At 39.3% G+C, this 12,133-nt stretch overlaps 1 protein-coding gene and 1 long non-coding RNA gene across 6 annotated transcripts in view; one reads left to right on the plus strand and one right to left on the minus strand.

The window, feature by feature from the left end:
* Nucleotides 1-1,993, plus strand: part of LOC145528341 (uncharacterized) — a 78,091-nt gene extending 76,098 nt beyond the window's left edge. Inside the window, exon 5 of the long non-coding RNA XR_014070306.1 lies at nt 163-1,993. This is a non-coding gene — a long non-coding RNA (uncharacterized LOC145528341). The remainder of the gene's footprint in view (nt 1-162) is intronic.
* The window catches only part of LOC145528333 (cytoplasmic dynein 1 intermediate chain 1-like), a 130,382-nt gene that overhangs the window by 33,997 nt on the left and 84,252 nt on the right, over nt 1-12,133 (minus strand). The window contains exon 2 of one of the 5 annotated variants that reach the window (XR_014070298.1): nt 2,557-2,614. The exons of the other annotated variants lie outside the window; for them this stretch is intronic. The gene's annotated coding sequence lies outside the window, so the exon portion shown is untranslated. The remainder of the gene's footprint in view (nt 1-2,556; nt 2,615-12,133) is intronic. 5 annotated transcript variants of the gene reach the window in all.

Consider the following 12,133-nt stretch of genomic DNA (forward strand, 5'->3'; position numbering starts at 1 on the left):
TTTTTTTTTAATAAAAGGGCATATTAAGTATGACAATTTCCAAATGCACCACTTACAGGGGTTGTATGAGAAATGTTTGGCAATTTTGGCTCTGAAAAGAAAACTGCAGTTTTGGTTTGAAACTTTGGCAAATGAATGACAGAATTTATGTGTACCCTTTAGGTAGAACCAGATGTGTTGATTTGGTTCCTGAGTTATCGTCTGAAAGATAATCCATTTTTCAAAAAGTCCAGATTCTACACAAATATGCAAATTTATGATGACAGAGTTCTTAGGAATTACCAAGCTCTTCTCTCAGTCTCATGTTTTATGAAATGTTAGAGTTAATAGTAACTGTTTTCAAAGATGTTTCTTCTACAGAAAAAGGCATTTCAAGTGGAATTTCAAAAACTGAAATATAACATCCTTCTGAAATTGAACTCTCATATATGTATTATGGAAACAAACACATAAATTTGCATGGAGCGTTCCTAAGTTCAAAACAAGGACAAGATTTACTAAGCTATTTCTAATGCCTTCTCCTTGAGCCAACTTAGTGCTCAGTTTTTCTAAAAAATCATTTCTTCAATGTCAATTGCCTCGCATTCTTATGAAACCTGCACCTAGCAAGGTATATACTCACTGACTTCTAGTTGCCTATTCCTGCCAGTTTGTTCCTACAAAGAACTGAAGTGAGTTTGTGGAGTCTGAGCAGGATGGGAGTAGACAGCACCTCTTCCAAAGTGGTTAAGTAAAAATATCATGCAAGGGGAAAGAAATGAAGTTCTCTCAGAAGGAAAAACTGCTGTTGTCCCTAGAGTGCTAGTAGCACCAGTCAGCTTTCTCTAGAAGTCTCCAAACGGGCTCATCAACTATGAAGTCAGTAATGGCACTTAATGTACCAATGGCACCCTTGACACTAAGCATCACTTATGGTGTTATTATGCCTTTTTCCCCCTCAAAGACCTCTGAACTGTTCAAGAAAAAAAAAGAAAGAAAGAAAACGTGTGCTACCCCAAATCACAAAGGCAACTTGCTAACATAAACCAGCCTGGTGCCCACAAGAGCCTCTACATTCCCTTTTATCAAATTGAAAGCAGTGTCCACAGGTTTCAAATGGCCCTGTCAAAACCAAAGACTCAAGTCTGAAATACACCAACAGACAGATACTGATGAGACCATCTCAGTCTTACATGCTGGTTTCAGAAAGCAAAAACCCCTGTAGTACAGGCTAATACTACTCCCGTTTCTATATTTTTCTCTCCCCAAATCACATAGACTTTTCTGAAAACAGACTATCAGAAGATCATGCTTACAATAATGTTTTAAGTGAAAAGAGGAAAATGCAGAATTGTATACCTCTTCTCCAAGAACATATACAGTAGCAAGAAATGCACGTGGGTAGCTGAAGGTTGGAAGGTACATGGACAAGCCAAAGACTGATTTGTTAGAATGGCGGGGCTGTGATGATGGTTCTTTCATTGAAACTTTATGAAAATATTTTAAGATATTTTGAAAATTCAAAGTCAAAGAGAGAAGCCAAAAACTGCCAGCTCATGAGCCAAATCTAACCTGCTACTACTCCTAACAAGTCTTTAACATTTAGGGGACTACTGCATAAATACTTGAATAAGCTTCTCATGAAAAACTGAACGATTTGGAAAGACTGGGTCCCTGTTCCCACCTGAGCTCAACCAGCCTAAGCAGTGAGGAGACCATCTGACTTTATCAAGGGAGTGCTTGCTAATCTACTGCCAGAGGCTCCACTGCCCACTCACCTCTACCTCCTGCCCATGGGCACAGCACGAGGGATCCTGCTGAAGGCACCTGGATTAAGGAAGCTTCCATGACTCCACACCTATTTATAAGCCTTCTCCTTTCTCTCATCACATTTTTACATTTTGGATGTCCCCTCAGTGGTCAAATTAGAGAATGTCCATTCCCGCTTTGAGAAATGAATTACATAACCCTGGAATATACCTACGATAATAAAAAATCTGGCAACTGACAAAAACAGAGCAGTCAATCCTGATGATGATAACAATTAGTAATGACAATAAAAACACTTCGGGGACTGAGTTTTCAAATTAGCCAACCCTATTAAGCAAATAGGCTTCCCTGATAGCTCAGCTGGTAAAGAATACGCCTGCAGTGCAGGAGACTCTGGTTCAATTCCTGGGTCAGCTGGAGAAAGGATAGGCTGCCCACTCCATATTCTTGGGCTTCCCTTGTGGCTCAGCTGGTAAAGAATCCATCTGCAATGTGGGAGACCTGAGTTCTATCCCTGGGTTGGGAAGATGCACTGAAGAAGGGTTTGTGTTTGTCAAACAAGACACATGGGGTTTAATTAGCCCATTCAAGGGAGAATGATATATAAATTTATCACTTCCAGGGTTCAAAGTCAATGCTATGCCACCAAAAATAGCAGGCCACCATAAATATAACCATAAATGACTGACAGGTGAAGAGGCATGCACAGTTAACAATGTACAACAGAATGGTGTGCTTTTCAGGCCTTCTGAGCCTTCTGTATTATTGACTATCCCATCGTGGCCTTTGTGAAGGGACAGTTCTTACCGTGTTAATGGTCCCAAGTCTCCTGAGTCCTGGCTTCCAGCTTCACTGAGAGTGATCACTGATTTCGAGGATACAGATGCAGGGATGTGGACCAAATAATGAAAATAACAGGAATCCCATGTTAAAAAATTCAGTGACTACACTGGGGGAAAGAGCAGTGTGAGACAAATCAAAACAACCATGCCCAAATTAAAGTGCTTGTATAGCCAGGAGAGACTGTGATAACAGAAAAAAAGAGGAAAGAAAAGGAAAACAGTCAAGTGCATTTTTCATATTTTGGAAATTAAAATTTGAAATGAGTTTAGACAGAATTAACTTAGAGATTCACAGGCCACGTCCACCTTAACAAAGTAAAGTGGCAAATCAAAGCAGTTACCCAGATAATTCAAGGCAAATCCCTCTCTAGCATCAACTATCCAGATAATTCTAATTCTCTACTTTATTTTGTTAGTATAGATGCTAATGCTAAGCCGCGTCAGTCGTGTCCGACTCTGTGCGACCCCATGAACAGCAGCCCACCAGGCTCCTCTGTCCACTGGGTTCTCCAGGCAAGAATACTGGAGTGGGTTGCCATTTCCTTCTCAAGGTGTCTATAAAATTTTAAAAGATTATGAAATAAGTGATTCTGAGCCATTTTAAACAGTCATGGAGAGTCAGCTAATCTGTTTTATGTCTGTATTTGGAGGGAAGTCTATCGTCCGTGGATAAACTGCACATGCTATGAGAGACTAAGTGACAGAGAAAAGGGTAAACATTGAACCCGGTCATTTAAAAATCTTTCAATACAAAGCAAAATGCCAGGCTGCTTAATTTTACGCTTAGTAGTTTCATCCCCTTGTACTGTTTACTGGGCTTGGGAATTGTGTTCCTTCGCCTCTGGCAGTTCTAGAAAGCACTGTCGTGTGCACCTAGACGAACAGCCATTCTGCAGACAGGAGAAACAAGCTCACAGATCAAGGTCAGCGCAGGCTGGAAATCTGACAGCAAGCATAAGAAAAGGAAAACACTAAAGAAAATGCAAATATATTTTTTTCTCTATCCTTCAAATACAAGCCACATGTCCTTCAGATAGAAGCTGCACCAAACAGCTAAGGTGGCTCCAGGCCAGAGGAAAATGGGTTTTCAATATCACACATGCCAAAGAAGACATATGGGCAGAAAGAAACCTCAGTACACAGTGCCGATTCCCATTTGGTTTCAATCATGTGCAATTTCCTTTATTTCATAAGGTAAAGGGTTTAACTATTCTGTCCAAATCCTATAACACAATGGCAGATCTGTCAAGATACCAGAAATTTTCATGTGGTTCTACAATTAATCCACTGATTAGCCTCTGCAATAAGTCAGAAGGTAGGTCAGAGAGATGGATAAAAACCGAAAATGGGGTCCACCCTGGCTAGGCCCGTGGGCAGAGATGCAGGGGTAGTTCAGAATTTGGTCATGGTTTAGGGATGTTTCATCTGTTTTGCTGTTAAGGTTTAATTGCTGGCTTTATGCAGGTTAGGGGAGAAGCTATTCTACTGTTGTGCTTAACCAGTGTTCACACTGCAACAGAACTTCAAAGGCTATTTTGAGGCAAAAATATAATTGAACAGTGTCTAATACACATCACTTGTCAACTAAGTAATAAAAAGTCTTGTCAGCTCCTTAAAGAAGGTCCATCACTCAAATATCCCTCAGCTTACCTCTTCTATACCACAAAGAAGCTAACAAAACAATCAATGTCTCATTGGTGTTTATGATACCATTGTTATACATATGATTTTACCTACTAAAAACTGAGGTTTAAAATGCTTTTTCATGGTGTTTTAGTTTTGTGTGTATGTATTGAATGATATTCAGAAATAATTTATATGATTATTATATATAGCTTTTTCTTATTTATATTGATATAAACACCATTCTATTGTAGACAGGATAATTTTTATTGTTAATTTAAGTAATTATGGAAATAAATGAAAACTTATTTTAATATAAAAGCCAATGATGGAATTAAAAGATGAACCACTTATAAAAGGAAATCTGACACTGTTTTTATTTGTATGTATTACTTTTAAAGCTTTTGTTTTACTATATTGGATATCATGTAGTTTTACAGACATCCTAGGATTACTCTGAAATATATGGAAAGCAAATGGATAAAGAAAAGTAAAATAGCTTATCCATGAGCGATATATGGTTAAGTGACATAAGAAACATATGAACAAGTTACCTTCAACATAAATAAAACAAACAGCTCAATATACAAACTCTGGATAAAATGAGGAAATGGATAATGAGTTGGAAGAACTGTGCTGCAGTAAAGATGCCAATGAAGCCAAGATATACAGAAGAGTCAAAGAAATTTAAACATGTTAATTAGCTACTAATCTGTCAGCATTTTAAGTTTTCCTTCAAATTTCCCACTGAGCATTCTATTTTTCACCACTCTGTGCCTGTGGTGGTTATGAAGTTCATAACCAGATTCACAGTATTTACATTGGCAGAGAGAGGTTGGGATTCAGCAATGGAAATGAAAAACAACATTTTTTTTTCTTCAAGATTTCTTGAATTTACCATGGGGTAACTCATTTATTTACATCATCTGATGTGAATAGCCAATTCATCAGAAAAGTCCCTGATGCTGGGAAAAATTGAGGGCAGAAGAAGAGAGAATCAGAAAATGAGATGGCTGGATGGCATCACCAATGCAATGGACGTGAACTTGGGCAAACTCTGGGAGATGGTGAAGGACAGGAAAGCCTGGCTTGCTGCAGTCCATGGGGTCACAAAGAGTCGGACCAGACTGGGCGACTGAACAACAACATCAACTCATTTAACAAGTATAAGATACTCTAATAGTAACACAATAGAGAAGGTTGACCAGGGCATCAGCAAATAAGCAGCAAATTGCCAGCAACTCTACAATCTGTCCTCCTATCTCCTTCTGGCCCCTCAATTTCAAAAGTAAATATACCTGAACCTAAGCCAAAGTAGTTCTTAAAATATGAAAAAAAAAAAAGATGTAAAAGAATAGTAAACACTGGACACGGTACATCACTCTTTGTGACCCCATGGACTGTACAGTCCATGGAATTCTCCAGGCCAGAATACTGGAGTGGGTAGCCTTTCCCTTCTCCAGGGCATCTTCCCAACCTAGGGATTGAACCCAAGTGTCCCACATTGCAGATGGATTCTTTACTAGCTGAGCCACAAGGGAAGCTGAAGAATACTGGAGAGGGTAGCCTACCCCTTCTCCAGTGGATCTTCCCAACCCAGGAATTAAACCAGTGTCTCCTGCATTGCAGGCAGATTCGTTACCAGCTGGGCTATCAAGGAAGCCCATGGTACATCACACGCAAGTCAAATCTGAGAAAACAGTAACACAAAGCATTCTGAAGTACCTCGAGGGAGCTCCAGACAGACTGCCATACTTTGCGCAGGGCCTCTGTCTCTCAGCATTTATAATCCAGGTCAGAGTCATCCTAAACTGGTTCTTTCTTCTGCTGTGTACTGGCCCACAGAAGTAGATGCCAGAGAGAAAAGTGCATAACAGAGCTAAATGTATGCTTCTCCTGGATGAAACTGAAAATTGATAAATGCATGGCAGCAGAGACCAGGCGAAAGTCCTAAATAGGTATAATCATGGGTAGAAAGGACGAAAAACATTGTAACTGCTCCATTTAGTAATTACTAATCCAGTACTTTTCTTTGGGTTGAAGGCTTTTTCCTGCCTCTACCACCGATACCAGCCATGAAATTAAAAGACGCTTACTCCTTGGAAGGAAAGTTATGACCAACCTAGACAGCATATTAAAAAGCAGAGACATTACTTTGTCAACAAAGGTCCATCTAGTCAAGGCTATGGTTTTTCCAGTGGTCATGTATGGAAGTGAGAGTTGGACTATAAAGAAAGCTGAGCACCGAAGAATTGATGCTTTTGAACTGTGGTGTTGGAGAAGACTCTTGAGAGTCCCTTGGACTGCAAGGAGATCCAACCAGTCCATCCTAAAAGAGATCAGTCCTGGGTGTTCATTGGTAGGACTGATGTTGAAGTTGAAACTCCAATACTGTGGCCACCTCATGCGAAGAGTTGACTCATTGGAAAAGACCCTGATGCTGGGAAAGATTGAGGGCAGGAGAAGAAGGGGATGACAGAGGATGAGATGGTTGGATGGCATCACTGACTCAATGGACATGGGTTTGAGTGGACTCCAGGAGTTGGTGATGGACAGGGAGGCCTGGCATGCTGCGGTTCATGGGGTCGCAAAGAGTCGGACACGACTGAGTGACTGAACTGAAATGAATCACTGATACCAGAGTTTTCCTCACTGAGTTTCAGAAGAAACCGTCAAGATAAAAATTTTCTAACTGGGATGTGGATTTTAAACAAAAATTCTGCCTGGTATTTTTTAGATCCCATGTCCCTTCTGGGACATATTACTAGTTCGTGATGAGTGTCTGTTTATAATATTGATGGCTCACATTTGGGATTATGCCAAATCCAAATTGTGTTTATTAAGGCATGTGAACAATACTTATGTAAGTAATGTTACTTAATTCTGATTTTCTTAGGCTTCCATTACACATATTAATTCAAATGAGAAAATTACGCGTGTAGAAAAATATAAAACAAAAGGTAATTTTGAAGAGAGACGTTCTTTCCCACTAAGAACACACTGCCTTAAAAACACATGTGTGTAAACCTCTGACAGTAACATCCTATGCTCCGTTTGTCTTTTTATAGGATAAAACAAGTCAAAATACAGGTTAAAGAAGGTTACTACTGGAATTGTGGGGGGGGGGGGCGGAATTAAATACTCAGGTTTCTTTTCTTTTTCATAACACAATTACAGCTTAAAGCATTTGCCCCACATCTGAAACATGTAACATCCTATTTGACATGCAGCCACCTCACAACAAGGCTTTGTGAGTTTTCAGGAGTGAGGCTGTGGTAGTCAGAAGCCAATTATCCACTTACTAGACCCACCTTCCTCCCCAGGGGCAAACTGGACTCCCTAAAAGACACATTATCTCTTTCGGGAGTGCCAAGTATGTTGCAAAGCAGTGAAGCATAATTTCCATGGTGACATCTAAAGCAGAAAGAGTTCATGCAACTTTGACTCTCAGATGGTATACCTACACCCTGACCACAAGCAAAACACATCTTTGCACATAGTGCTGTGCTCTGTTACTATTCAGCCCAGGCTTAGAATACGCTCAGGTATTTAAGTCTACCTGTCATCAGAGGAGAAACTCCCTCTATGGGGATCGATAAGGTAGAAGATGCAGGCTCTCTCATGTAACCCATGAGAATTCTGAAATGGCAGTTTAATCTTGGAAGATATGAATGTTCACTTTCTTTCCCAATTCTAACATTTAAACTAAAAAAGTTCCAAAGTTAATGCATACAACAGAGGCAAAGACAAAACTAAAATAAGAAAAAGGACCTCACAGAGTAAGGATCTATATCAACATTCACCTATTGTAAAACTGAAAGAAGGATTAGAAGGAAAAGGGGGCAGGGGAATGAGAGAAAAGGGAATCACCACTGTCACTGCTGAATACAAAAAGACAAAAAAAACACCCCAAGGAAGCCAATACAGAATAGCATGTGAAGAGTTAGCATGCGACAGTGAAGAGTTAAGCCATAACTGGACTGTCAGCTTCACTGAGAGCAGATACATGTTTACTTTGTTTACCATTAGATCCTCATATCTAGAAGTCAATGCTCAATTAAGAAATGTGTTCAATGAATAAATGTTCTGCCTTTGGAAATTGTTATTCTATAGCTGTCGAATCTAAGAATTATACATCCTTTGGGACATTCCCACCAGCTATACCCGCTTCAGAAAGATCCTTTACAACACCACCATGACAAGGCATCATCTAAACTACAGACAACCCAGAGCTCATGATAAAACCATTTCTATATTCCAGCAACAACAAAACAAAAATCTGACCTTTCTTCATCCTTTCAACGACAGCAGGGTGTTGGTGGTAATGAACATGAGAAGTTCTAATGAAGCTCATATACAGGGAACAGAAAAAGATCTATCTAGTCTTTTCCTTTTGAATAAACTAAAGGCATATTATCTATAACTTTCTATCATGTATGTCCTATGCAGAAAGGCACAGGTGGCTCAGATAATAAAGAATCTCCCTGCAATGCAGGAGATTTGGACTCGATCCATGGGTCAGGAAGATCTCCTGGAGAAAGAAATGTCATGGACAACAGCAAATATCTCCAAAGGAAAGCATTATGCTCACTGTCATGGGCAAATAAACTATGGCATCAGTTAAAGCATAATGTACCAAGAGAATGCCAGGAGGATAGAGGGCAATGCAATTATGTTTTACTTTACTGAAAAATAATTTGTTAGAAAACGTCTTTTTACCTTGGTCTCTCAGCCTTATAGTGGGAACAGCACTTAGCTTGAAGTCTTCAAAATACATTCTTTTATCCTTTAAAGAAAAACTCTTGAGGAGGGAAGCAAGTCTGCTGTCTATACACATAGCATATCACACTATACAAACTGTCCTTCTTAGAAAACTACTCATGTGGCATCTGGTTTTTGTACAAGATGTGGGCTATTTCTACACTGCCAAAACAAATTGGAGAATTAAAAAATAAACTATTTTTGGATTGAGATAGTAGGGAAAAAAACATGATATGACAGAAAGGCACTGAACTGGGAATCAAGAGTCCTGGATTCCACTCCGACACTTCTGGTGGGATTGTAAGCTGATGCAACTGCCATGGAAAACAGTATGGAGTTTGCTCAGAAAACTAAAGTAGAATTACTATATGATTCAGCAATCCCACTCCTGGGAATACACCTAAGATAAAACTATAATACAGAAAAATACATGAACCCCTATGGTCACAGCAGCACTATTCACAGTAGCCAAGACATGGAAACAACCTAAATGTCCATCAACAAATGAATGGATAACGAAGATGTGGTACATATATACAATGGAATATTACTCCATCATCAAAAAAATGAAATAATGCCATTTGCGCCAACATGTAGGGTCTTAGAGATTATCATACTAAATAAGTTAGAAAGACAAATAACATGATATCACTGAATGTGGAATCTAAAATATGGCACAAATGAACCTATTTACAAAGCAGAAACAGACTCATAAGAGAACAGACTGTGATTCCTAGGAGGAACTGGGAGGGAGAGGGATGGACTGGGAGCTCGTGGTTGCTAAATGCAAACGACTACATTCAGAATGGATAAACAACAAGGTCCTAATGTATAGCACAGGGAGCTATAATGCAAATCCTGTGATAAACCATAATGAAAAAGAATATACAAAAGAATGTCTTTATGCGTATAACTAGTCACTTTGCTGTAGAGCAGAGATTGGCACATTATAAAACAATCATATTTCAATAAAAAAATTTAAAAAATATTTTCAAATATAACAGAAAAAGAATATACTTTATAATTTCTTTAGAAATAGTGAAAGCAACTGAGAGAAGATTTAGAAAAAATGACTTTTCCATTATAGCGTGCTTATTAAATTGTCTAAAGATGAGGAAAAAAAAAAAAGCAGAGTCCCGGATTTCAGGTCTCGCAGGCAGAAAAGTTCCACTTCCACTCTGGGTCTCTGCTGCCTTCCTGACATGAAGAGGGGCCTCAAAGGAAGATCACTAACATTTCTTCTAGATGTCATGTCTCCTATGGCAGGGTCTGCTATACTATCCCCACTCTCAATAAGGGAGAGAAATAGAGCTCTCCCTTCAGCAGACCCAGGCTTCTTATTTACTCTGACAAATATACACTCAGGAAATCATGGTAGTCCACTGCATCATTTTCGGTTTTCCTCCTAACATGTTCTGGCCAGTCGTTTTTCTAAAATCTTCCCACGACACTAACACTTACTAGTGTTAGTCACTTCAGTCGTGTCTGACTCTTTTCGACACCATGGACTGTAGCCGGCCAGGCTCCCCTGTCTGTGGGATTCTCCAGGCAAGAATACTGGAGTGGGTTGCCATTTCCTCCTCCAGGGGATCTTCCTGACCCAGGGATTGAGCTCACGTCTCCCACACTGCAGGCAGATTCTTTACACTTATTAAGGAGCAACTCTATCCCAGGTATTGTTGAGTGTTTCATAAGACTAACTTCTTTAAGCCTCATGACTGCACACTGCTATTCCCAAGTCAAGCATAGGGATCTGAGACCCTGAAACATAGAGATATCACAGACCCTTTTCAGAGTTCTGTTCAAGTCTGGGGTTGGGGTAAACCTGGGGTTGGGGACCTCTAGACCAAAGGGCATCTACCATTTATGTGGTACCTGACCAGTACACAGCAGATGGCAATGCCCTTACTACTCAGTATGTTAGACATCACTCATTTTATTTAGGTATCGTAAAGGCATTCTTTTACAGGCTCCTCTTTATCCATTTGACCAGCCTCTCAGAATCGAGTGGTTTTCCTTTCCCCCTACAACACCGCAGCACCCAGTACTTATGTCTTTCATTTCTCTCTCCTCTTTCTTCTTTTGCCTCTCCTCTTTCATCTTTCTCCACTCCTCTTCCTTCATTTTCCACTCCTTGTCATCCTTTTTCCTCTCCTCTTTTGTTTCCAATGTTCCCTTTGCTGTGCTAAGTGCTATTTTTTGTGCTGTATGTTAGCTTTTAACTCACTTTTGTTAGACATCTGTTTCCTTTGAGTAAAATAAGAAAAAAGTGAATATACAAAATAACTTTTCTGTATTATCATTGCAAAAATCATTCAAAAGCAAATCAAGCTTGAAAATAGAACTTTTGGGCAGTAAAAGATTGTACATCTTAGCCTCTGTTGAAGAATCCAGTAAATTAAGTTTGATCTGGTCTCCCTCTATATAAAACCATCCCTTTTCTTGTACCCATAAATATCTGAAAAAAAATACAATGTTATAGTCTACTCTGGCCTGAAGAATAATAGCAACTTACTTTGGAGAAGGAAATGGCAACCCACTCCAGTACTCTTGCCTGGAAAATCCCACGGACGGAGGAGTGTGGTAGCTTACACACAGTCCATGAGGTCGCAAAGAGTCGGACAGGACTGAGCGACTTCACTTCACTTCACTTCACTTTAGAACAGGTAACACATTTTTTCTATACAAGCTTTTTAACAAGTATACAAAAAGTAAATAATCAAAGAATCAAAAAGAACAATTATCATGATTTCCAATTTAGACAAGAATGGACCCATTCATCCTCACACTGAGAAAAGAAAATGGGCTGTCATAAACCCTAGAGACATGCCCTACTCAAATTTCTATGGCTCAATAAACATTCCTCCACTGAGCCTGGGCACATAGGGATTTCATTTTGTCCAATAGTGTACACATCAGTGAAGATAGCAACTGAAGACCTAACATGTTGATCTTCTTTTCCTGTAAAACTCCTCCAGAACTGTCACAGTTAATTTCATCTCCATACAAACCTTATCTCTATAAAACTTTTATTTGCATAATGAATGCAATATTGATTATCCTGGCACTTTCTCTTTTCAATGCAAAAAGATGTTTGTTAACACATGAATTAGGAGATAACACCATGACAAGTTCTTGGGAAAATTTATCTGAAAGAG

This window comes from Giraffa tippelskirchi, chromosome 12, assembly GCF_054371585.1.
Source record: "Giraffa tippelskirchi isolate mGirTip1 chromosome 12, T2T-mGirTip1v1.2.pri, whole genome shotgun sequence".
Taxonomy (NCBI): Eukaryota; Metazoa; Chordata; class Mammalia; order Artiodactyla; family Giraffidae; genus Giraffa; species Giraffa tippelskirchi.